Raw genomic sequence first — 24,511 nt, forward strand, 5'->3', positions numbered from 1 at the left:
ATGGCCGAAATGATCTCGAGCGCCGTCACGGGTGTGTTGGGTTCCGTCATCGATAAGCTGGCCGCCATGCTCACCGACAAGTACAACCTCGCCAGAGACGTCAAGCAAGGGATCCGGTCCCTGCAAGACGAGCTGCGCACCATGGAAGCCATGCTGCTGAGGCTCGAAGACAAGGACGACGACCAGATCGATCCACTCGCCAAAGACTGGAGGAGCAATGTGCGTGAGCTGTCCTACGATATTGAGGATTGCATCGACCGTTTTGTGCTCAATCACAGCCATGGAGATGGAGGTTCCACGGCCAACTTCGTGCACAAGGCCATTCAAATGGTGAAAACGTTGTTCAAGGACAGAGGAATAGCAGAGGAGATCCGACGACTCAAGAGGCTCGTGAGCGAGCAGAGCGAGCGGGGGAAACGCTACTACGACATCAATCAGTGTCTCCTCGCCTCTTCATCTCAGCCAGTGCTCTTGGATCCTCGAGCACCTGCACTCTTTCAGGAGGCCAGGGATCTTGTTGGAATCGATGCTCCTCGTGAGGAGATCATCAGCTTATTGAGATGTGAAGACAAGGAGCACAAGGTGGTGTCCATCTATGGGATAGGTGGACAGGGGAAGACCACTCTCGCCATGGAGGTGTACCACAAAATCACTGAAGCTGCTTTTGATAGCCGGACTTTTGTGTCTGTATCACAAACTCCAGATATGAAGAAACTTCTTAGAGATATATTGTCTCAAATAAGCAAGAGCCATTTTGACCAGTCACAGATGTTAGAGACAGTTGAGCAGCTCATCCGCACAGTGAAAGAATGCTTAAAGGACAAGAGGTAATCAATATTATTTCTTTTTCTAATAGTTAACCAGTTCATCTAGCTAGAATAATGTCGTGCAATATTTGTTCATCAAATGAGGTCATCTAATTATTAGGCCATTTATGAAATTTTCTGGGAATTTTAAAAAATGTTTCATTTTTTCCTGGCCTAATGAACTTGACAGCATAAAATTACCTCAGATACTTCAATGGCTCAGCATATCTATCAAATGTCATCATTAAAGATGTTGCAACAATGAACAAACTAAAGTCAACTGTGCATCATTTTGGTAAAAATTTTACTTTACACCATCTAATCCATACTCAGTAAAATTACTTCTTGGAAAATATGACCAGAATTCTAAATATCCATAAATATCTCATTTTGGAACTCAGCTTTTGAAATGAATGCGTCATGTCTTTTGAGTGGGTCTCTAGGTGTTCTAATGCGGCACTTACCATTTTGGAGGTTGTAACATATTTTTTAAATAATGGTAGTTTACATACTGTATTTCTCATGTGTAATAATTACTGATAAAAAAGTGTGCCACTATGATCCATCTTACATTTCTCCGACAGCTTTAACTTCACTGGAATACGCTTCAATTCATGTTTGCCTTACATAATTAATAACGTGTTCCACAACCAATGTATGCAGGTACTTCATCTTGATTGATGATATCTGGAGTGTATCAGCATGGGAGCTTGTACGATCTGCCTTACCTCGCAATGACAATGGAAGCAGAATTATTACTACAACACGCATTGAAGCAGTAGCCAAATCTTGTTGTACTGGTATTGCTGCACAAATGTATCAAGCAAAGCCCCTTAGTCATGAGGACTCCCAAAGATTATTCTTTAAGAGGCTATTTTTGTCCGGTGATGATTGCCGCCCAGATTTGAGAAAAGTATCCGATGATATTTTAAAGAAATGTTGCGGCTTACCACTAGCCATAATCAGTATAGCTGGTTTATTAGCAAACAGAAGCAAAGCAGTGGAAGTCTGGGTCAATGTATTGAGGTCTATTGCTGCAGTTGACAAAGATTCTCCCATTGATAAGATGAAAAGAATTCTGCTGCTGAGTTACTTTGACCTTCCTCACCATCTAAAGAGTTGTTTGCTATATCTGAGTGTGTTTCCAGAGGATTCTTTGATTGATTGCCAACAGTTGATATTGTTATGGGTAGCCGAAGGACTGATTCCTGGACAGGATAGGGAAAATATGGAGCAGCTAGGGAGAAGTTACTTGAATGAGCTCATTAATAGAAGTTTGGTGCAGCCAACCAAGGTTGGGGGACACGGCGCAACAGTGAAACAGTGCAGAGTTCATGATGTCATACTTGAGTTCATTGTATCAAAGGCCGTGGAGGACAACTTTGTTACTATATGGAATGGTAATGGTTTTTCTAAAAATTATTCTTCGAACAAGATTCGCCGTCTATCCATCCAAAAAGACATTTCTTCCCGGGCGGAAGAGATTGCCAAGATGATAAAAAATGGAGGTCAGATCCAATCCATCAATATCTTTGGCTCAAATTCAGTTCTGGTTAATAAGCATGCCACAGAGTTCTTAAACAGCCAAGTCTTGCGAGTACTGAATATAGAAGGTGTGGTTGGTGAATGCCCTCTTGGAAATGTCAAAAGTTTAGGTCAGTTGAAGTTCTTGAGGATAGACAACAAATTTTCGGCCAGCAAGCTTCCAGAAGATATAGAAAAGCTGCAACGTCTAGAGACACTAGACGTGAGATGGGCCATGCTTGAAAACCTACCAACATGTATTATCCCGTTGCATACACTCTGTAGAGGTTTTACATAACCACAAGATCCACCTTCCTCGCTGACCGTCATCAACTGAGCGATGGTATGATAGTGATGTGGTGATGGTGTGGAGATGGTGGTATATCGATCCCAGGATCGAAACCTGGCTCTGGACGGGAATGGGGTGGAATGGGTGTGGGAATGGTGTTAAAACTTGACCAACTATTATTATTTACTAGATATGCTATTGCATAAGAAACCCCAGCCTTATAGGTTCCTTTTGACTATATCCAACTTGCATCCAATTTCCACAAAGCAATGCTCATAGGGTGGGAGTGGCCAGTACAAATCGTACTGATATATTTTAGCACACAGGTTCTGCTGAGGAGTATAGCTCCGAGGAGTTTGATGGTTGAGGGGTTCGTGCCTACGCTCGAGTTTGGCGATCTTATCTTCAAGCTGTTCTAAATGAATGCTACTTTTGATTCCGCCAATGCGGCGATGTAATAAATTATGTAATTCCGCACTATTTGTACTCTGATATTATCGTTGTATGGATGTGATATTCGACTAGAATTTGGGTAATATGATCTACAACGGTCTTATTACACTTTGACTCTGTGGATTTCTCTTCGCGGACATCAGGTCGCTTTAGTTGGTATCAGAGCCATACTTGACCATAGGATGAAACCCTCAGAAATGGACGATAGAATTGGACATGAACAGCCCTTCTTTCGGTTATATACCGACCCTGCATTTACTTTTTATGCAAGGCTCATCTATTATTGACCTACTAACACCTGTTTCCTTAAAACTTACAGATGGCAACGAACGTCGACTGGCCGCCTCTAGGACCGCTACCTCTGGACCACGCCAAGCTTACCTTCGACCTACGTGAGCTCGGGGGTTTTGCACAAACCCTCTGCCGAGTTCTCGTCACACTAGGAGTCCCCAACGAGCTTGTCAAGGTCACCTACACCGGGAAGCCAGCTCAGGAAGGAGGAATCGAAGGACCAGTTGTCACCTCAGTCGAGTTCCCAGCTAGCACTACCTTACCTTCTGTTCCAGCTTTCACCGAGTTGACTATAGAGGACACGGTTGAGGAAGGACTGCGAGCTGTTTCACACAAGGCACTTCGCAGAGTGATGAGGGACCACTATGAGCACCTGAAGACGACAGAGTTCCGTCTACTTCCCCAGGCCCTCAACCTCAGCCTTACCCCTAGTGAGCAGAGTTTCGTAGCCGGCAGAGTTATCTTTGCCGAGGAGGACAGATGCCTTCGCGTCTCAGCTATTCACCTACTAGAGTAGGATAGGTACATGACCCAGCTGGAGCAGAGGAGACATCAGGACCAGGCCCTTCTGTGGGAGTACCAGGAGCGAGACTCGTAGGGAGCACAGGAGCGAGCTAGTCTACTTGAGACAGTTGCCAAGCTATAGGACGAGCTCAACTGTCGTGAAGAAGTCCATAGAACCGAGGTCGCAGACTTACAGGACAAAGCCACCGACCTAGGCAACAGGAACTGCTACCTCGACAGCAAGGTCTTGGAGTTGCAGAGAGAGTTGGATGACAAGAAGGCTGAGTTCAACCGTAGAGGAGATAGAGAGAGGTCCAAGGGGATTGATATGCTGAAAATCCAATCTCAGAACAAGACCATGACCCAGGAGCTAGAGGAGTTCAGGAAGAAGGCCGTTCGCAACCAGGGTCACCTGATCGAGACACTCAGGCAGACTGAGTACCTACAGGACAAGTGTGAGAGGACATGGCAGGCTTGGCAGAAATCTGACAGGAAGCGCCTCAGGGAGATGAAGGGTATGTGGGATCAGCTACCCAAGGAGATTCGTAGCAAGACGAAGCCTAGGATAGAGGAGTTTGAGTTAGCCCCGACTCGCCTCAACCTAGACGCCTGCCCTACCCTACCTGGAGCCAAGCCTACTAAGGAGCTCGCCGAGGCCTTGAAGTACGTGTCCCAACTTCACAAGTCTGACGAGGAGATCGAGATCGAGAACAGTCGTATAATAGTTGCGGTGTACGAGTTAGAGTAGATGACCCTACGTGGTCAGGAGTCATGTTAGTGGCTTCCATGAGTTGTACCCCATGATGTACCCCTTATGAGATGTAATATTAGACACTATGCGTAGTACGATTCTCGCAAGTTGTCGGTGTTTCGTACAAGCACCGGCAAGTAAATTTATAGTAATGCGCGTTAGGCTCGGATGGTGCGCTAAAGGACACAGGATTTATACTGGTTCGGGCGGAACGTCCCTACGTCCAGTTTGTTGCTGCTTGTGTTATTAGCACCGTGAACGGTCTGTAGTAAGGGATACAAACTGCCGAGAGAGGGACTGGTCCCAAGTCTCTGATCGAATGATTGAAAGGTAGTCGAGAGCTTCGTGGCTGCTCGTGTGTATGAGTGCGTTCTATTGTTCGGTCCTATTTTTTCCGTCCCTTTGATGGAGGATGCGCATCCCCTTTTATAGATGAAGGGGCTGGCTTTACAAGGGTGAGGACTCCAGGATGCGCATTCTACTTAGTCTTGTGGCTTACGTCTATCCGATCAGGTCCTCCATTCTGATGAGTGCGAAGGAAGATAAGTGCTTACAATATTGTTGATGTCTCTGTAGGATGTCAGGTCAGTCACAGAACACTGCCCTACGCAGGGTATGGGCAGTAGTACGGTGGTTTTGACTTATGAGCCTCTCCCAGCCTCACTCCGTGCGCCTTCTGGTTCCCATGATTCCTTGTTGGGAGAGTTCGGGGTCGGGGTCCGGTGTGGCACCGTGGCCAAGGCCTTCCGACTGGGGGGACCTGAGGGGTCGGGAAGCGGGCGCCGCTCCCTCGGGTCCACAGCGTGGTGACGGAATACCCATCGTCCGTGGAGATAGCAAATCCGTCCTTGGAGCGTAGTGGTTGTCGTATATCTTCGTTGGGTTCCGTGTCCTAGAGCTGAAGGCGGCGCCTACAACTCTACAGGGTGAGGCGTACACACCTGTAATACCTTTTGGGCTCTGCGGCGCCCGGAAGGGTCTAAAGCATCAGTCCTGTCGTTCCCTGGCAGTCTTTTTCCTGCCAGGGCGCAGGGTATGGTCGTTGGAGCCATGGTTGACCCCGAATGTCTTGTCTTGTCCTGTACCCATCATTTATGAGGGATAGATATCGATCGGGGCGAGGCTCGTTCTGGGCCGTCGGGTGAGGCGGAGATCAATCCCTATCTCTTGGGCGAGACTAACCCTATCCCTCTGGGATCGGGCGAGGCGGAATCCATCCCTTAGCCCATGGGCGAGACCGAGCCCACCCTATAAGCATCGGGCGAGACGGAGTTTGGCTTTGAGCCTTTGGGCGAGACAGGGTTATCCCACAAAGGCGTCGGGTGAGGCTGACCCTGCCCCTCCGGGATCGGGCGAGACGGAACTCATCTCTTAGCCCTCGGGCGAGACCGAGCCCGCCCTCAAGGCGTCGGGCGAGACGGAGTTTATCCCTCGGCCCTCGGGCGAGACCGAGCCCGTCCCAAAGGTGTCGGGCGAGGCGGAACCAAACTCATGTTCCTCGAACAAGGGATGACATGATGCCTTTATGCGTCCGGAAGTTTTTCACGTTTGGTGGTTATCGGTTCCGCCTTCTGGGGTACCCCGGTATTAGGTCCCCGACAGTAGCCCCCGAGACTCTAGGTGATTCGGGTAGAACCGCCTGGAGGGTGTTTTTGATTTCGCCGAAGCTAATTTGTCGGAGGGTGCGCGCGAGCGCACCCGATGGGTGTAGCCCCCGAGCCCCCGGGTGACTCGAGTTGAGTCGCCCGGGGGGTTGTGTCGGCCCCTTCGTGGGTAAGGCTGAAGGACTTAGTTTTTCATCAACCGGGTGTTTTTCTGAGTGGGTCGTGTCGTCCCGTTCGCTGGGGATTGAATCGGAGCTGTCATAACTGGTGCTTCTGCCCTTGATGGCGGATCGTTCGTGGTTTCCTTTTTAGTTGGGCCGGCCGGCGAGTGTCTGGGCCCTAGGTGGTCCAAAGAGAAAAGAACAGGCCTTTGTGGCTGGCGCTTCCCCGGTGGGTAGAGAGTTCGAATTCACTTGGGGAAGGCGAACCGTCCGCCGAGATTTTCAGGGTGAGAGGATAGGGACTGTGGGCGCATGTCCCGCGACATGACGCGGTGGCGCGCGTGGCAGGCCCGGAGATCGAGGCGGACGGTTGCCCTTCTCGCATCCGTCGCCCCCTATAAAACCACGGGGTTCGCCCCCAGGATCCCGTATTTCGCTCCCCTTCCTTTGCGTTCTGAAACATCCGCCGCCAATCTTTCCAGCCTCTTGCGCCCGCATCGCTTCCGTCGACCGGCCTGCGTTCGTGCTCCAGCCGCCGTTAAGCTCGCGCCTGCCCTTCCCCCCTACTGCTTCAATGGAGTTGTGGGGCAGATCGAGCATCACCTCCCGGCGTCTGGAGGGCCTCGTCCACCGTGGCCTTCTCCGCCCACTGTCCGCCGTCTAGGAGTGGTTGCTTCCTGGCGACGAGGGTGAGCCGGTACCGCCTGAAGGGTATGTCGTCTCTTTTGCCCTCTTCCATGAGCGGGGATTCGGGGTACCCGCGCATAGATTCCTTCGGGGGCTATTAGATTACTATGAGGTAGAGCTGCAACATCTAACTCCCAATGGGATACAGCATATGGCAGCGTTTGTTGCCCTGTGCGAGGGTTTCCTGGGGATCGATCCCCATTTTGATCTGTGGCGGTATTTCTTTAGCGTTAGTCTGTCGAAGAGGAAGATTGGGGGGACAGAAGTGAACGCGCCGATGGGGTGTGCCAGCATTCATCTGCGCCATACCCGGTCGAAGGGTTATCCGTACATGCGTCTGGCTACATCCAACAAGGGATGGCATTCGCAGTGGTTTTATGTTAGGGATGATGTGAGTGCCCCCCTACCGAAGTACACCGGACGTCTTATTGTGGATGCTCCGGCGTCGTGGGGCTAGGGCGTCCAGGCTAAAGACAAGAAGCACATCTCCGACCTTCTCTCTGCCCTCCATGCCCTGAAGGGTCGGGGTGTAAAGGGGTCGGGGATCATCGGTGCCTACCACGCGAGGAGGGTGGCGCCACTGATGGCGCGTGTGCTTCCCCTGCATCGGATGATGCCAGGGATATCGTTCAAGGGGACGGTGCTCGTTGACGAGGCGCTCCCTTATTCGGAAGTGGCGCAGCGTGTCAAGGAGGCGACGGAGCCGACGAAGGATTCTGCCGGCATGGTCCTCGACATCGTGTATCCGGTGCCCGGGCATCCTCCAATGCGGCCGGAGCCTGGGTTCTTCGAATTCGTAAGCCCTCTTCTCCTGCACTCTTTTCTTTCTCCTGAATCTCCCTTTTTTAACACTTGCTTTTGTGATGTTGGGGCTAGCCGAGGGGGCTAGTCTTCAAGGATAGTCCGGCTCCACTGCCGAAGGACAGGGCTGTGGCGGTGGCGAATCGACTCGCGGCCGAGCGGGACAAGAAAGCAAAGGAGGAGATGAAGAAGGCGAAACGACTGAAGCAGGAGGCACGGGATCGGGGAGAGGACGTGAGCAGTGAGGATGACGATGATGATGATGACGACGATGACGACGACGAGGTAGCCGTCGACGTGGATTGGGGCGTCCTGGCGGACGAGGACACGCTGACGAGTGGCCACCCATCCGTGCAGGGGCCCTTCCCTTTCCACGCGGAGGGAAGTGGATCGATGAGGTCAGTGGAGGCCGGTGAGTCCGCTGCTTCACACGGCGTGCCGGCCGAGGACCGGTGGATGGGGGAGGGCGAACCTGTCGCCGCCATCCCCGAGGCGACGATGGAGGGGAGCAGCTCCGGTGCTGCACCCCGTGAGACGATGGAGGGGGACGGCTCCGGTGCCGCGCCCGACGAGACGATGGAGAGCAGCGACTCTGGGGCCGCGCCCAACGAGATGAACCCCCCTGCCCCAGAGCAGGGGACAGGCATGAAACGGTCCCGCCCAGATGAGTCAGGGCAGGGATCTGGGGATCCGTCCCCAAAACGCTTCCGCCGGCCGAGGACGTCAACGTAAGTTGTTGATTCCTCTGTTTTCATCCTTTTTCCATTTTTATTTTGACTTAACGGTTACTACCTTTGTGCAGGTTCTTGCGGACGGGTCACCCCCTGGGGCTGGCGCCCAAGAAGAGTCTCGCCCTTCAAGCGGGACAGACGGCGTCGCCTGGAGTCACCCCTGTTTCGGGTGGGAGTGGTGCCGACGTCGGGGCCGCGTTGGCCGACCCGACGACACCCATGGTGGCTCCCACGCCCGCGGAGGTTACTGAGCGAGCGGCCTCCTCCGTGGCGGACGTGGAACAGCCGGCCGAGGGCTGCATACCGCCGGTGGAGGTGGTCGTGACCGCGCTAAGCCAGGATCAGCCGGGCGCGGTCGTGGTGGCGCCCGAGGGCGTAGTGCAATCCGCGCCACCAGGGGCCCAAGTGGATCCACCCGTGACGCTCAAAGCGGCCCAGACGGAGGAGGGTCTAGCCAGAGAGTCCTTGAGTGCGGCGGTGGTGCCGCACAGGGTCAGGAGGGAGCCGCCACCGGCCCCTTTGTCGGGAGGAAGCCGCTCCCCTGCGCGGGAGGAGCCGCCGCTCCAGTGGATGGCCGCTCAGGACCCGACGTCGGCTCTTTTCTCGCTCGATGATCATTCCAAGAGCATGGAGCGGGAGGGTCTTGACATCGGGATCTCGACCATGCTGAACGCCCTGGATCAGGCCAGAGGAGCCCTCCGTGAGATCGTTATCCCTACCACTCAGGTATTTTCTGGGCTTTCTTCTTTCTTCGTATGTTTTTGTGTTTTTGCATTTCTGATACCAGTCTTCTTTCTCTTCAGGTTCTTGTTGCTCGTAGCCGGAATAAATCCCAATTCCTCCGCGAGCAGAAGGCGGAGTGGGATCGCCTCTCCGAGGAGGTCCGGCTGCGAGCAGACATGGCCGCCCAGCTTGCTTCCGCCCAGGAGCGGGAGGCCCAGGCGCGTCAGGACGCGGAGGAGGCCCACGGGATGTTCGAGGATTTGTCGGCGAGGTCCAAGCTAGACGGGGAGGAGATTGTCAGGCTCCAAAAGGAGCGAGACGAGCTGCTGCAGAGGAATGCCGTGGCCAATGAGAAGGCCGACGAAGTCCTGAAGGAGCTGGAGATGGAGCGGGACCTCCGGCGGAAGGCCAAGAGTAGGGCCACAGCCCTCCAGCAGAAGCTGGACGAGGACGTCGAGGTGGTCCGCTCTCTCCGGGCGGAGCTTGATGACGCGGTGAAAGGAAAGTCGAGTGCTGAGAACGCCGCCACCAAGCTGGAGAAAGAGGCTGCCTATACGCGCAGAGCCCTTCAAGCTGAGAGCGATGAGCACGATCTTCTACAAGCTGCGGTCGGGGTGGTCCTTAACGCCCTGAATGTGATGGAGCCGGTGGAGACTAGCCCGCTCGCGGCTCGCGTCGGGGGTATCACGGCTCGGGTGGGCCAGCTTGAGGAGAGTGCCTTTCACACCGGGATTACCCAGGCCTTCACCGTCGCCCACGCCCACTATGAGAAGGAAATAAACCTGAAAGTGATGAGCGAAGGCTTTCCGTCCACCTACGAGGATGAAGAGCTGGAGGAAATGGAGCAGATGGTCGCTCCCCTTGCGAAGAACCTGGCAGACAGTCTGAAAGAAATGGTTCTCCCTTCGCGGGAGTAATTAATCGAACAATTTTGAGAACAGCTTATATGTAATATGTGAACAAGTGTCGGTACTTTTCGAGTCTGGACGCCTTTCATGCTTTTGCGTCTTAATTTCGTTTTGTTTGATTTTTGCGATTTCATTTTTTACGGTCTTACCAATATGTTTCCCTGAATTATGCCGCTGATTATAATGCGAGGAGATTGTTCCGAAAGAAGGAAAGGAGGTGGCCGTACCTTAACAGCCCCCGAGTAAGGTCCGATCCCCGCACCTGCTGGGGTCGGGTGTTACTAGAGACCGGGATCGTGGTTCTGGTGATAATGGATGCCATCGCAATAATCCCCGCCCTGTCTTCCAACAGAAATCCCAACTGGGAACTCTATGGGCTCGGCAAGGTGAGGCCTTTGTCCCTGCATTATTTGGCCTGAGCCCCCGAGCCTTGTCAGGGTCTGATAGGGGTCGGCCGTTATTTACGTGTTACCCCGTCCTCGGTTTTCGCAATCGGAGGGGCTGAGTGAACGACACTTGCCTCGACGGCTTGAGTACCGCACTCAACGAGCTCGCTAACGGGTACGTTCGTGCGGAATCCGGGTCCATCATTTGCTAATGGGGTCGGCAGAGCCCTCTAGTGGCACTCCACAACTTCTTAACCCGCCTCCCGGCAGATGCCTGAGTCGTTCGATAAGCTTAGGGGGCCCGATGGCCTCTCCTCGATGGAGATTCTGTGGGTTTGGCTCGAGGTTAGAATTGAACGAGAGAAGGTCGAGACGTCCCGGTTCGCTTCTGAGCGGGGTCGGGCAGGGCCGCTGGGGCTCGTCTCGGTTATCTCTCCCTGGCTCTGTTCGGCGTGAGGCGGCCTCGAGCCCTTCGCGGGCCGACCTTCGAACCTCAGCCTGTGGTTGCCTATATCGGATAAGGCGACAGTCGTTTCGTGGTGCGACACGAATCATTGGGATGCAATTTTTTGCATATGAAATGTTTTAAATGCAAGATTTAATTGAAAATAAAGGTGGTGACGTTACCTTGGTGGTATGAGTGGCGGAAAAGCTCCTACCAGATGACGTTTGTGACGAGGTTGGAAAAACCTGCGTAAGAATTGCCATTCTTTGTTTCATGTCTCGGTGACGATCCGAGCTGTTCAATTAACTTGGGCGACCTGACAGCTGTAGGCGGACCCCTCCGATCCCTTCCTTGAGAAAGGCGGACGTCGAAACTAGAGACGCGAGAGGCGTTTGAGCATGATTTTTCTGGTGAATAGAAACATTGTAGCTATCGGGGCGTGGGGTTTGCTAGTTCGTCCAGTTTTACTCAAAGCTTTGTGCCTGTATGTCGCTCCCTTAGTTTCAAGCGTACGGAGGGGTCGGGTGGAGAGGATGTCTAGATTGGTAGTCATCCTCAACAGCCCCCAAGTGATGCTCGCGTCCCTGCTATTTGATGGGGTCGGAATCTTGCGAACAAATTTTAACGCATAAAGTGAGAAAGCTGAGAGGCTTATCTTTCTTTGGTCGTTCGTTCGTCGTGTCTTCTGGGCCGAACGGCCGACCCAGGAGATCTGAAAGGTCCCGTCGCCGGGTCATTCGTGGTCCTGCATGGGGAGGTGAAAAAGTTGTCTGCCTATGTGGGTGCCTTAATCGCCGCATCCGGAGCGGGTCAGTGGTGGGCCATACCCAGGCAGTGTTCAGTTTGACCAAAGAGGGACGCCTCGTAGACCGAGGTTCGTCCCGTCACCTCTGGCGCGTCCCCTTAGATATCAATCAGCATTGATTGCGTATTAAAAAAGGGGAAGGGAGAGGGTTTTTTCGTCCGACCTTTCGCCTTTCCTTAGTTACAGCACTTCCTCTTTAAATAGGGAGGGGGAGAGGAGTTCTCATCCCACCTCCCCCTCTGCCTCCGAGCCGCTATCTCTCCTTCTTCTTCCTTTCCGCCAAACGTGTCCGTGCGTCGCGGTGGTTCCTGAGTGAGGAAGAGTTATGCCAGAGAGAGATAGAGAACTTACAAACTTGCTCGTGAGTCTGGTGCGTGATGTCGAGCCGGAGGTTATCCAATGTAGATGAGATGGTGCGCGCGGCCCTTGCTGAGGAGTCGCTGCTGCTGAAGGAAAAAAGGCGTCGGTGGGCGTCGTACGTCGTTGACTGCGTCGTCGTTTGCCGCGCTCCTCCCTTGGCGGGAGGTGTTTCCTGCCCATATGCCGTTGTCAGGGTTATGGCTGGAGATGATGGCGTAGTCCCCAGACGCCATGGCGGTGACGTTGCTGCCGGGGTTGTGGCTGACGACGATGGCGTAGTCGCCGGACGCTCCGGCGAAGGCGTCATAGATGGTGGCGCCTTCGAGGATCCAGCGAAGATGTCGCCGATGGAGAGCGTGGCACGGCGTCCGCAGTAGACGAGCTGGCCCGTGTACACGCCCCGGTCGTCACCGATGGAGAGCGTGGCACGGCGGCCGCAGTGGACGAACTGGCCCGTGTACACGCCCCCGACGTCGCCGATGGAGAGCGTGGCGCGGCGACCGTAGTAGCACCTGTGGTAGAGCTGAGCCGAGACTGTAATGAAATAACGTTGTGGGGAAGCCCCCGAGTAAACAGTCTTCAGAGTATATTGTTCCTTTTTTGTAATGACATCGCTTTGTAAGTGGTGAATTCGTGCAAAAAATGAACAAAATTACATCCTCTGCTTATGGCAAGTCATTTTAGCGCTTTCCAACTCTTCTCATGGTCTAAGTCATAGGAAGCTAGGAACATCCTAGGAACTAATTCTGGTTGAACTGGTGAGCAAAGAGTTTGCAGCCGCTGGGGCGTGGGTGTCTCGCAGTCCTACCAGTTGTATTCAGAATTGGTTCCCAAGATCTTAGCCTTCGAGACTCGTTTACGAGGCGAATGGAAAACTTAGAGAATGTTTGTAAGTATAACACAGGGATTTTTTTACAAACATAATACTTGTATTACACATGACATATGTTACGATCACTTACATCCTTTGCTTATGGCAAGTCATTTTAATGTTTTCCAACTCTTCTCATGGTCTAAGTCACAGGAAGCTAGGAACATCCTGGGAACTAATTCTGGTTGAACTGGTGAGCAAAGAGTTTGCAGCCGCTGGGGCATGGGTGTCTCGCAGTCCTACCAGTTGTATTCAGAATTGGTTCCCAAGATCTTAGCCTTCGAGACTCGTTTACGAGGCGAATGGAAAACTTAGAGAATGTTTGTAAGTATAACACAGGGATTTTTTTATAAACGTAATACTTGTATTACACATGACATATGTTACGATCACATGCCAGCCCCCGAGTGAGGTCTGACCCCTTGCAATTTGCAGGGGTCGGAAGTCACTAAGGATCGGGGTTCTGTTAAGACAAAAACTGATAAGGAAAAGTGTAAGCTTATTTTAAGGATAGAAACGACGTAGCTGCTCAATGTTCCAGGCGTTGGTGAAGACCTCGCCTTTGATGGTTTTCAACCGGTAGGCGCCTGGGCGAAGTATTTCCGCGACGATGTAGGGCCCTTCCCAGGGCGGGGAGAGTTTGTGGCGATCCTTGTTGCTCTGCACAAGACGGAGGACGAGGTCTCCGACGTTGAAGGCTCGACCCCGCACCCGTCGGCTGTGGTACCGCCGTAACGCTTGTTGGTACTTAGCTGAACGGAGGAGGGCGATGTCGCGGGCCTCATCCAGTTGGTCCATGGCGTCTTGGTGAGATGCCTCGGCTCCCTGTTCGTCATATGCTCTGATTCTTGGTGCTCCATAGTCGAGGTCCGTCGGGAGAACGGCCTCGGAACCGTAGATCATGAAGAAGGGTGTGTAGCCGGTGGCCCGGCTAGGAGTCGTCCTTAGGCTCCAGAGCACAGCCGGGAGCTCAGCGAGCCAACGCGCGCCGAACTTGTTCAACCGGTTGAAAATTCTGGGTTTGAGGCCTTGAAGAAGCATGCCGTTTGCGCGCTCGACTTGTCCGTTCGTTCGGGGGTGAGCGACGGCTGCCCAATCGATTCGGATGTGTTGTTCATCACAGAAACGAACGAATTTCCTACCGGTGAACTGCGTGCCATTGTCTGTGATGATGGAGTTCGGTACTCCAAAATGATGGATGATGTCGAGAAAGAACAGCACAGCTTGCTCGGATTTGATTGTGGATATTGGCCGAGCTTCAATCCATTTTGTGAACTTGTCTATGGTGACAAGCAGGTGGGTAAAGCCCCCGGGCGCCTTTTTAAGTGGCCCAACCAGGTCAAGCCCCCAGACCGCGAAGGGCCACGTGACGGGGATCATCTGGAGAGCCTGGGCCGGGAGGTGTGTTTGCCGAGCGTAGTATTGGCACCCTTCGCAGGTGCGTACAATTTGCTCGGCGTCGGCTACTGCAGTGGGCCAATAGAAACCCTGTCGGAATGCCTTCCCAACCAAGGTTCTTGGTGCGGCATGGTGACCGCATGCTCCACCGTGGATGTCGCTCAGTAGGAGTTTTCCCTGTTCGCTAGGGATACAAAGTTGCAGAATTCCGATGTGACTTCGTTTGTAGAGTTCGCCCCCTACAAGAACGAAGGATTTGGCGCGTCGCGCGAGCCGTCGGGCTTCTGTCTTGTTGGTTGGTAGTACGTCGTGGAGGAGATAGTCGAGGTAAAGCGTTCTCCAGTCATTGGGAAGATCGGACTCCATTGCTGGGTCTTCTTCAAGCTCGATGACCTCGGGGTCGGGAGGAGCAGTTGGCGGATCGGCCTTGGGGGTCGGACTTGAAGGGCCATCGTCGGCTTGTTCCGACCCCGCATAGCGTACCGAGGGTTTGTGTTGATCACTGGCAAAGACGCCCGTTGGAACTGGCTCTCGGTTAGATGCTGCTTTTGCGAGTGTGTCGGCCGCTTCGTTGAGGCGTTTGGGGATATGATTGAGTTCGAGGCCATCGAATTTGTCCTCCAGACGTCGGACCTCTTGACAGTATGCCTCCATCTTGATATCGTGGCAACCTGACTCTTTCATGACCTGGTTGACGACCAGCTGAGAGTCGCCCCTGACGTCGAGGCGTCGGATGCCCAATTCGATGGCGATTCGTAGGCCGTTGATGAGCGCTTCGTATTCTACAGCATTGTTTGATGAGGGAAAATGAAGCCGAACCATGTACCTCATGTGGACCCCGAGGGGGGATACAAAGACTAGTCCTGCTCCGGCGCCCTTCTTCATCAGCGATCCGTCGAAATACATTATCTAGTACTCTTGATCGACGGCTGCTGGTGGCATCTGGACCTCGGTCCACTCCGCGATGAAGTCAGCTAATGCCTGAGATTTGATCGCCGTTCGGGGGACATAAGAAATGCCCTGATCCATCAGCTCGAGTGCCCATTTTGCGGTTCTTCCCATAGCGTCATGGCTACGAACGACCTCGCCGAGGGGGAACGACGTTACTACTGTCACGGGGTGTGACTCGAAGTAGTGGCGTAGCTTCCTTTTGGTGATGAGGACGGTGTAGAGGAGTTTCTGGATCTGGGAGTAGCGGGTTTTGGAGTCGGATAACACCTCGCTGATGAAATATACAGGGCGCTGCACCTTGAAGGCGTGCCCCTCTTCCTCCCGCTCTACTATTAAGGCCGAGCTAACCACTTGGGTGGTGGCCGATATATATAGTAGGAGAGATTCTCCATCGCATGGAGGAACTAGGACCGGTGGCTTAGTTAAAAATTGTTTAACCATGTCGAGTGCCTTCTGAGCCTCCGCTGTCCACTCGAAACGGTCCGTTTTCTTCAGGAGTCAATAAAGGGGGAGTCCTCGTTCGCCGAGGCGTGAAATGAATCGACTGAGGGTGGCAAGGCACCCGGTGATCCGCTGAACCCCCTTTATGTTTTGGATCGGGCCCATCCTCGTGATGGCTGATATCTTCTCTGGGTTGGCCTCGATGCCCCGCTCGGAGACGATGAAGCCGAGCAGCATGCCCCTCGGGACCCCGAAAACACATTTTTCGGGATTGAGCTTGATGCCGTTCGCTCGGAGTTTCGCAAAGGTGCGTTCAAGATCGGCGACAAGGTGGTCAGTCCGCTTGGACTTGACTACAATGTCGTCGACATAGGCCTCAACGGTTCGCCCGATGAGATCTCCGAAGCAACTAAGCATACAGCGCTGGTACGTTGCCCCAGCGTTCTTCAGACCAAACGGCATTGAAACGTAGCAAAATGATCCAAAGGGCGTGATAAAAGATGTCGCGAGCTGGTCGGACTCTTTCATCGCGATTTGATGATAACCTGAGTATGCGTCAAGGAAACAGAGGGTTTCGCACCCCGAGGTGGAATCGACTATTTGGTCTATTCGTGGCAAAGGAAATGGATCCTTTGGACACGATTTGTTGAGGCCAGTGTAATCAACACACATCCTCCATTTCCCGCTCTTTTTCTAGACAAGAACAGGATTTGCTAACCACTCTGGGTGGTACACTTCCTTAATGAATCCTACGGCCAGTAGTTTGGCTATCTCCTCGTCGATGGCCCTACGTTTCTCCTCGTCGAAGCGACGCAGGCGTTGTTTCACCGGCTTGGATCCCGAGAGGATCTGGAGAGTATGCTTGGCGACCTCCCTCGGGATGCCCGGCATATCCGAGGGTTTCCACGCAAAGATGTCCTTGTTGGCGCGGAGGAAGTCGACGAGCGCGCTTTCCTATGCGGAGGAGAGCGCGGTCCCGATTTGGACTTTTTTACCCTCGGAGCTCCTAGGCTCCAAGAGGACGTCCCTGGAACCCTCTGCTGATTCGAACGATCCGGACGACTTCTTTGCGTCGGGTGTCCCTTCAATGACCTCCTCCCTCAGGGTGGCGAGCTCTTCGGATGCGATGACCGCGGATGCGTGTCCGTAGCATTCAACCTCGCACTCGTAAGCGCGCTAGAAGGAGGTGCCGATGGTGATGATCCCACGGGGGCCCGGCATCTTCAGCTTCAGGTATGTATAATTGGGTACGGCCATGAACTTCGCGTAACATGGTCGCCCCAGAATTTCGTGGAAAGTCCCCGGGAACCCCACTACATCGAAGGTGAGGGTCTCGGTCCGGTAATTGGATCGATCCCCAAAAGTGACGGGCAGGTCAATTTGCCCTAGTGGCACGGCTTGCCTTCCAGGCACGATGCCATGGAAAGGTGCTTGAATGGGACGGAGGTGCGTTCGGTCGACGCCCATCTCGTCGAGCGTCTTGGCGTACATGATGTTGAGGCCGCTGCCCCCATCCATAAGTACCTTGGTGAGCCGCTTTGGACCGACGATCGGGTCGACGACAAGCGGATACCTTCCCGGATGTGGGATGGCATCCGGATGGTCAGTCCGGTCGAAAGTTATGGCGGATTCCGACCACCGGAGATAAGCTGGCATAGCCGGTCCAGCGGTATAGACCTCTCGACGTGCGACCTTCTGGTGGCGCCTGGAGTCATAGGCCGTCGATCCTCCGAAGATCATGAGGGCACCGGTTGGAGTTGGGAAGGTGTCGTCCTTCTCCTCCGTGTCGTTAGTGGTGAGAACAGGCTCCTTCCCCTGCTCCTCCTTGTTCAGGCCCCCGGCCAAGTATTTGCGCATAAGGCCGCATTCCTTGTATAGGTGCTTGGCCGGGAAGGCGTGGTTTGGGCATGGCCCCTCGAGCATTTTTTCGAAGTGGTTCGGAGTGCCCTCCGCGGGCTTCCGACCACCTTTGCGGTCGGCAGCGGTCGCGAGCGAGTTGTCGCGCCGTTGCTTCTTATTTTTACCTTTGGCGGGACGGTTGGAGGCGCCTTCGCTGGCGTCCTCGTCCCGCCTTGTCTTTCCGTCGGAGCGATCAAAGATGGCTCCGACCGCCTCCTCTCCAGAGGCGTGATTGGTGGCGATGTCCAGAAGTTCCTTGGTAGTTCGCGGGCCCCTGCGTCCTAGCTTGTGGACCAGGGATTCGCAGGTTGTTCCGGACAGAAAGGCTCCTATCACGTCGGCGTCGGCGACGTTTGGGAGCTCGTTGCACTGTCGGGAGAAGCGCCGGATGTACCCGCGGAGGGTTTCATCGGCCTTCTGACGGCAGTTCTTGAGGTCCCATGGGTTTCCAGGGCGTTTGTACGTGCCCTGGAAATTACCCACGAAGATCTCAGTCAGATCCGCCCAACTCTGAATAGCATTGGACGGTAGGTGCTCCAACCATGCTCGTGCCGAGTCGGCCAAGAACAGCGGGAGATTGCGAATAATAAAATTATCATCACTCGCACCGCTGGCCTGACATGCAAGCCGATAGTCTTCGAGCCAAAGCCCGGGATTTGTTTCGCCAGAATATTTAGGAATGTTAGTAGGTGGTCGATACCTTAGGGGGAACGCAACGTTGAGGATGTGCCGGCCAAAGGCCTGAGGGCCTGGCAGAACGGGGCTTGGGCTTCGGTCCTCGTTGCTGTCGTAGCGCCCGCCACGTCGGGGATGATAGCCACGGCGCGCTGCTTCTCCATCGTCGCCGTGGGCACGTCTCCGGGCGTCGATGATGCTACGTACGTCGCGGCCACGGCCGAGGCGTTGATGTACAGGGACGACGGAGGGCTGCCCGCCGGCTGGTGGTGTTTGGTGTACGGATGCGTCCTTGGTGGGACGCACTGAGGGTGCGCGCTGGCTGGTGTCGGGTTCGCGTCGTCGAGACAACGAACTTTCCGCCTGCTGCGCGGCTGCACGTTCGAGCAACGTGCGAATCTCCCGATAAGCGCGTCGATCCTCGGACGTCGCGGCCTCCGGGAGGCCATGCAGCAAGGCGGTTGCTATGGCGATGTTCTGGCTGGCTCGAGCAAAGTGAGGAAAGGCCCCATCGTCGGTGAGGATCCTTTGATGTACGGTGCGGGCTGTGGCGCACGCGCGCCCCCCGTCTTTGCGGCGTTCAATCTCGCGATTGATGTCCGCGTATTCCCGTGCGAGACCTTGCCCGGCCTCATCGATCTCTTGCTGACGAGCCCTTAGCTGCTCCATCCTCAGGTGGGATGGGGCCATCCCTTCTTCTCCGGATCTGCTATCAGGATTGTTTGTAGGGGTGGCCTCTTCCCTGGAGGTGCTTTCGACGTGACCCTCGGGGGTCTGGGTCACGTAGCATTCCCGGGAAGGGTGGTGGCTCCCCCTACTGGAATCTGAGCTGGAGAGCGATACAGGTTCCTCGTTGAGAAGCTCGTAGAGGGTCTCCGTATCCCGCTCCATCGCCCCCACGAACTCGATGTCCGTGGGTGGTTGAACCATACGTAGCGCCAGAAGGAGGCCAGCGGTTGCCGCAACATTGCGGAGACCGAACGGAAATGCTGTCGGGGCGCTCCATACGGACCCTTCTGGACACATGGTGGCGTTGTGAGAGGCCTCCTTGGGTGACGGGACTCCCCGGGAGTCGCCCGGTGGCCCCCTAAGCCTGAGACGGCTGAGGTTGATCGAAGGGGGAGATGGGGCAGCTGAGTGAGTCAGCGCCAGCCCTCCTCCTAGTGTGATGATGAAATCCAGGTCGCCGAAACGCACGGGTGCGCCCGGGGCCCAGGTGATTGCGTGGGTGGCCATCTGAGACCTGATTTGGAATGCGCAAAGCCCCTACCTGGCGCGCCAACTGTCGGTGTTTCGTACAAGCACCGGCAAGTAAATTTATAGTAATGCGCGTTAGGCTCGGATGGTGCGCTAAAGGACACAGGATTTATACTGGTTCGGGCGGAACGTCCCTACGTCCAATTTGTTGCTGCTTGTGTTATTAGCACCGTGAACGGTCTGTAGTAAGGGATACAAACTGCCGAGAGAGGGACTGGTCCCAAGTCTCTGATCGAATGATTGAAAGGTAGTCGAGAGCTTCGTGGCTGCTCGTGTGTATGAGTGCGTTCTATTGTTCGGTCCTATTTTTCCGTCCCTTTGATGGAGGATGCGCATCCCCTTTTATAGATGAAGGGGCTGGCTTTACAAGGGTGAGGACTCCAGGATGCGCATTCTACTTAGTCTTGTGGCTTACGTCTATCCGATCAGGTCCTCCATTCTGATGAGTGCGAAGGAAGATAAGTGCTTACAATATTGTTGATGTCTCTGTAGGATGTCAGGTCAGTCACAGAACGCTGCCCTGCGCAGGGTATGGGTAGTAGTACGGTGGTTTTGACTTATGAGCCTCTCCTAGCCTCGCTCCGTGCGCCTTCTGGTTCCCATGATTCCTTGTTGGGAGAGTTCGGGGTCGGGGTCCGGTGTGGCACCGTGGCCAAGGCCTTCCGACTGGGGGGACCTGAGGGGTCGGGAAGCGGGCGCCGCTCCCTCGGGTCCACAGCGTGGTGACGGAATACCCGTCGTCCGTGGAGATAGCAAATCCGTCCTTGGAGCGTAGTGGTTGTCGTATATCTTCGTTGGGTTCCGTGTCCCAGAGCTGAAGGCGGCGCCTACAACTCTACAGGGTGAGGCGTACACACCTGTAATACCTTTTGGGCTCTGCGGCGCCCGGAAGGGTCTAAAGCATCAGTCCTGTCGTTCCCTGGCAGTCTTTTTCCTGCCAGGGCGCAGGGTATGGTCGTTGGAGCCATGGTTGACCCGAATGTCTTGTCTCGTCCTGTACCCATCATTTATGAGGGATAGATATCGATCGGGGCGAGGCTCGTTCTGGGCCGTCGGGTGAGGCGGAGATCAATCCCTATCTCTTGGGCGAGACTAACCCTATCCCTCTGGGATCGGGCGAGGCGGAATCCATCCCTTAGCCCTTGGGCGAGACCGAGCCCGCCCTATAAGCGTTGGGCGAGACGGAGTTTGGCTTTGAGCCTTTGGGCGAGACAGGGTTATCCCACAAAGGCGTCGGGTGAGGCTGACCCTGCCCCTCCGGGATCGGGCGAGATGGAACTCATCTCTTAGCCCTCGGGCGAGACCGAGCCCGCCCTCAAGGCGTCGGGCGAGACGGAGTTTATCCCTCGGCCCTCGGGCGAGACCGAGCCCGTCCCAAAGGTGTCGGGCGAGGCGGAACCAAACTCCTGTTCCTCGAACAAGGGATGACATGACGCCTTTATGCGTCTGGAAGTTTTTCACGTTTGGTGGTTATCGGTTCCGCCTTCTGGGGTACCCCGGTATTAGGTCCCCGACACAAGTCTTCAAGTGTAGCTACTGGAGATGATGCTATGTAATAAAACCCATGTAATGAATGTTTTGGATCTTATTGCATTTTATGGACCTTATTGCTTCTTTGTATTGAGTGTTGGATAGAATAAATGTTTTTCTTTAAATCATCAAAATCATGTAATCATACTAAATTATAAGCACTTATGGCACAAACACTAAAATTTATATGATCCGTGTTGCAGATGCCGAACCGCCGATCTAATCGTCTAATGAACCGTGGACGTGCGCCCACCCCCGAACCAGTCGAACCAAATGGGGGGCGTGGTGGCAACAACCGTGGCCGTGGACGTGGAGGGATACCCTTCAACCTGGAGAATACCCCGCCGCCTGAGGAGAACATTCCGCCACCACCACCACCAAACCTAGAAGAAGTGATGGCACAATAGACCCAGCTTCTTGTAGCTCTTGTTGACGGAGCAAACCGTTGCCAGGGAGGTCAGCAGAATGACTTCCAAAGGAAGCTGGAAGGATTCCTGAAGCTAAGGCCACCTACCTATGATGGCACCGACCCTGACTCGCTTGTAGCCGATGACTGGCTCAAGGAGATGGAGAAGAAGCTTGACCTCACTACTTTCACCGATGATGAGTGTGTTGGAGCAGCCGCACACCAGCTCACAGGTGCAGCACGCGCCTAGTGGGACAGTTTTAGTGATTCCCATGAGGACCCTACCAACATCTCGTGGGATGAGTTCACCGAAGCATTCACTGAGTATCACATTCCCAAGGGTATCATGGAGGCCAAAGCTGAGGACTTCCGCAACATCAAGATGGGAAAGGACAGGGTGACTGAGTACACTACTCGTTTCACCAATATTTTCTTCGCTATGCACCTTCCTATGTTGTGAACTCTGAGAAGGAGAAGCTGTACTATTACCGCAAGGGACTTAACCCGCACATCAAGCAAAAGTTTGGCGGTATTGAGAGTAGCACGCTGCGTGCGCTGGTGGATCGTTGCATTCAGATTGAGAAGGACCGTGCTGAAGCTAGAGAGGAGTACAGGGAGAGGAAGCGTAAGCCTGAGGAGTCCTTCCGTGGACGTGATCGCAAGAGGTTCCGCAGAGATGCACCATCCAGGGAACGCTCACGCCACAACAGGGATGACAACCCTAGATCGAGTAGGGGTGGTGGAGGCTACACCACCAAATACTTTCGCCCTGCTTAGGATCGTTACACTCGGGACCATTATGCTCAGGACCGCAACACTCAGGACCGTTTCAACTATTCCCACTCTGTGAATGAACGCCCAGCGCAGAACCGCTCCACACCAAGCACTGGAAACTGGAAGGCAACCGCGCCAACCCCTACAGGCGGTACGCCTTTCACCTACTTCGCTTGTGGCCAACCGGGTCACAAAGCCGCTGAGTGCCCTCAGAACTCAGCTGCTCAGAAGTCTCAGTTCAAGAGATCTGCTACCCGTGGACGTCTCAACCATCTGGACGCCGAGGAGGCACAGGCTGCCCCTGACGTTGTGTACGGTATGTTTTTAGTTAATGGCAATACTGCATCAGTTCTTTTTGACTCTGGAGCAACTTGTTCTTACATATCATCCAAGTTTGCACGAGAACATGACCTGCCTGTAACCCCACGTGAAAAGCCTATCATCACTAGTTCACCTTTAGGAGACCTAAAGTGCACCCACATCTGTAAGGGAGTGAGTCTTACCATTGAGGGTCTTATCTTTAAAGCCAACCTAACCATGTTACCTTCCACAAACCTAGATGTCATCTTAGGCATGGATTGGCTAACCATTCACCAAGGTATCATATCATGTTCACCTAGATACGTCCAAGTGACCCACCCATCAGGCCAAGTCATTAGATGTGAACCCCAGTCCGGAAAGTCCACCTCTATCCTATGTGTCCTTAAAGCCAGTTTAGAATCACAAAAAGAGGAGAAGATAGTTCATGATGTGCCTGTGGTCAGAGACTATCCCAATGTATTCCCTGAAGAATTACCGGATATGCCACCAGACCGTGATGTAGAGTTCATCATTGATCTTTTTGCCGAGAACAGGACCCATTGCCAAGAGACCCTATCGCATGTCAGTTGATGAACTGGCCGAGCTCAAGAAATAGCTTGATGAGCTCATCTTGAAGGGATATATCAGACCCAGTGCTTCACCCTGGGGATCCCCTATTCTGTTTGTTAAGAAGAAGGATGGCTCGATGAGAATGTGCATTGACTACCGGAACTTGAACGCAGTCACCATCAAGAACAAGTACCCCCTGCCAAGGATCGATGATCTGCTTGATCAGCTTCGAGGTGCCAAGTATTTCTCCAAGATTGATCTCAGATCTGGCTATCATCAGATGAAGATTCGAGAGAGTGACATTCCGAAGACAGCTTTTGTAACTAGGTATGGGCAGTTTGAGTTCACCGTGGTGTCCTTTGGACTCATGAATGCACCCACATACTTCATGAACATGATGAATAAGGTTTTCATGAATGAACTGGATAAGTTCGTGGTAGTATTCATTGATGACATCCTTGTCTATTCATCCACCGCTGAAGAACACGAACATCATCTGAGAACGGTGCTTGAGAAATTAGCACAACATCAGCTCTACGCAAAGTTTAGCAAATGCGAATTCTGGCTACAGAAAGTTGCCTTCCTAGGCCATGTACTATCAGCTGAAGGTGTCACAGTTGACCCAGCCAAGATTGAAGCTGTGAAAGAGTGGGATCAACCCCGTAATGTGACAGAAGTCAGAAGTTTCTTGGGATTGGCCGGATATTACCGCCGATTCATTGAGAACTTCTCCAAGATAGCCCGTCCAATGACCAACCTTCTGAAGAAGACTAAGGAGTTTGAATGGACGCCCGAGTGCGAACAAGGCTTCCAGGAATTGAAACAGAAGCTTACCACAACTCCTGTGCTAGCATTGCCTGATATCAGCAAAGATTTCGTGGTCTATTGTGATGCATCCTGTCAAGGACTTGGTTGTGTACTGATGCAAGATGGGAGAGTGATAGCATATGCATCTCGACAGTTGAAAGAACATGAGAACCGTTACCCAACCCATGATCTCGAGTTAGCAGCAGTTGTGCATGCCTTGAAGATCTAGAGACACTACTTGATAGGCAACAAGTGTGATATCTATACGGATCACAAGAGCTTAAAGTACTTTTTCACTCAGGAAGATCTAAATATGAGGCAACGCCAATGGCTAGAGTTGATCAAGGACTATGACTTAGAAATTCACTATCATCTGGGGAAAGCTAATGTAGTCGCAGATGCT

At 53.5% G+C, this 24,511-nt stretch overlaps 1 pseudogene; it reads left to right on the plus strand.

Moving 5' to 3' along the window:
- On the plus strand, positions 1 to 24,511 carry LOC136479733 (disease resistance protein RGA5-like; annotated as a pseudogene).

Source organism: Miscanthus floridulus, chromosome 9 (assembly GCF_019320115.1).
Source record: "Miscanthus floridulus cultivar M001 chromosome 9, ASM1932011v1, whole genome shotgun sequence".
NCBI lineage: Eukaryota > Viridiplantae > Streptophyta > Magnoliopsida > Poales > Poaceae > Miscanthus > Miscanthus floridulus.